The 2634-nt window shown below is 37.7% G+C and overlaps 1 long non-coding RNA gene across 1 annotated transcript; it reads right to left on the reverse strand.

Annotated features, from left to right (window-relative positions):
• Positions 1-817: 817 nt before the first annotated feature.
• On the reverse strand, positions 818-1975 carry LOC132657965 (uncharacterized). The gene is made up of 2 exons (XR_009596800.1): positions 1869-1975; positions 818-1047 (listed from the first exon to the last, which is right to left on the reverse strand). It is a non-coding gene; the product is annotated as an uncharacterized LOC132657965 (long non-coding RNA).
• Between the last annotated feature and the right edge of the window lie 659 nt (positions 1976-2634).

Genomic DNA, 2634 nt, shown 5'->3' on the forward strand with positions numbered 1-2634 from the left:
ACTGCCAACCCATTATTTATGCTGAATTCTGTTTCTAGAGAATAAACATAATCATAATATCATTTTCCTTGAAACTCCTCATGACTTCCTGATGCCCATAAAACAGAATTGAATCACCCTAGAGTGATATAGAAGAGCCTTATCATCAGGTAGTTCAACATCATCTTCTATTTTTATCATATATGCCATGTAATAGACACACTATACCATCCTTTTCCTAGGACTTCTGTCTTTGCACTTGCTATTCCCTTTGTCTATGATCTATTTCCCACCCTCTGCCAGTGAACAACTATTCATCTTAAAGACACAGCTGAAATGTCACCTCCCACATGTCGCCTTCTCTGAGCACATAGGAAGAATTTATCATTCCTCTAGGACTTATATCATTCCTGCAGGACTTATTTCCATTATACCACACCATATTTTATTAATTACTTGTTGACATGTCTGTTTCTGCACAAGACTATGAGCTCATCTGTATAGCATGAAACCAAGAATATGGTCAGTAGTATTTGACATATATTTACTGAATTAATGATTGAGGACAACAACAACAAATCATTGATGTTACAATGGGCCTGCTCGTGAATTAATGTGTCCCAAATTTGTGACTGGCCTTTTATTTTTCACTGACTATTTGTAACTTCTGTCCACACAGGGGAGCAAAAGAGATGAAATTGAGATCATTATTTAGGAAAGTCTAAGGAAAAAAAAATCCAGTAATAATAACCCTTTTGAGTCAATTATATTGATACCAGAGGCCAATGTATCTTTGGCCTAAATTATGAAGTTTAAATGTCTCAGTTTACTCTGCTTATTTAGACACAGCATGAAAACAGGTATTTTTATTATTATCAGAAAATACAAATTTTAGATCATCTATTCTTCCCCTTAGCATGCAAGCAGAAAGGAGAGCAGGAGATGCATGCAGCAGCAAACTGACTTTTGCAAAAGGCTTCATCACTGACGCTCAGGAAGTTCTCATCAACACACTCTTCGTCTTGGTTCCCCCTTCACAGAAATGTACTGGCTTCTATCTTCAGGATGCTGTGGATTTAATGAGAAGATTCAGTGATGATCCTATTTGTTTTTTGTCAGAAAAATAAGAGAGAAAAGTAAAATATCTTGGTGTACACTGTAGGAGTCTAGTTTCAGTAATTAACTTCATTTAGTGCCTAGTATAGTGTTGCTGACAGTGAATAAATGTTCCTTGCTGGTGATGAAATACTAAATATAAGAACCTGTGTTTCTAGTTCTGCACGGTCATAAAGCTGCTATTATTTGGCATTTATTAGGTACCCACAGAGTATGAGGCATAAACATGACAAGTAGAAAACACACAGTCCCTAACCTCTAAATTACAATAGACAGATGTACAGGAAAGTAGGTGGACCTCGAAATCGTTTCCAAATGGCTGTTTGTAGGAGGATTCAGAGACTAAGAAAACTGAAGGATGGCAGGATGGGATGGACAGGAGTGTTAGGAAATGGGAGGTATAAGGAGTTAGTGTTTTCATAAAAGGAACAGGGTTGGTAGGCCAATTCCCAAAAACTGAGGAGGGAATATGAGAGATCCGTTGGTGATAATGAAGAATCCAAGGGAACAAAGAGGGAAGAGTATTTTTCTATGACCTCTCCATGTCCTCTTTTCTAGCAGAGGCACTTCCTCTGGCTTCTCTGATTGACAATAAGTGAAAAATCATCATTATTTCAAAGTAAGACGCTTACAAGTTAAATGAATGGTTTAGCCATTTATTGGCCTCAGCTTCCTCAACTTTAAAATGGAACAATAACACTTCAAAGAATCTGAGAAGATGAAGCATGTAAATGGCCCACAGTGGTACCTTGCATACAGGTTAGGAAGCTCACCTAGAGCCCTTGAATCTTTGTCTGCTTTTCCAGTCTCTGATGTCCCATGTTTCCTACTTTGCTTTGCTTTCTCTTTCTTCTTTTTGTCAAAAGGAGTAAGATATTTTCTAGAAAAAGAAGATGAAAAAAAAAGAAGATGAAGTTTAGATGAGCAAAATTAATTGGTAAATATGTAGACAGGGATTCATATTAATCATGTTAATTCTAAGGCTCCATTTCCAACTGAATTGGAGGCCAATGAGTTTTCAACTTAGCATTTTTTTTTCTTTCCTTTTTTTTTTTTTAATTTTTAAGCAGTCATTAGATAGAGACCAAAAAAATCACAGTGGGAGCCTTGTGAATCGGTTCTTTGGGGCCTCAAGGGCATTTCTCTCAGTCTTTTCATCAACAGAGCTGGTCTGTATTGTAAGTCTTATTTATAAGAAGGCTTTCAGGCAATTTCACACTGCTTTTCTCTGATGCAGCCCCCAAAAAATATGTAAACCCAAGAGATTAGTAGTGACTTAAAGGGAAAATAGTATAAAGTTACACCATGAACCGAGGCAGTGCAGCTGCCTTGATGCACTGTTCCCTTGGGCTCCTACAGTGAATGAAACTTATCTAAGTGGCCCAGTCCACTCCCTCACTGCCAGATCCTCAGTCCTTTGTAACAACGGGTAGGAGAATTGCTCAATCTCAGGGGGCAGCAGAGTCTGTAATGACCTGCATTGTAGAAACACACAGGAGTTCACTATCTAGGAATGAAAACTTGAATCTCCTTTTATAT

This window comes from Ovis aries, chromosome 1 (genome assembly GCF_016772045.2).
Source record: "Ovis aries strain OAR_USU_Benz2616 breed Rambouillet chromosome 1, ARS-UI_Ramb_v3.0, whole genome shotgun sequence".
In the NCBI taxonomy this organism is placed as follows: Eukaryota; Metazoa; Chordata; class Mammalia; order Artiodactyla; family Bovidae; genus Ovis; species Ovis aries.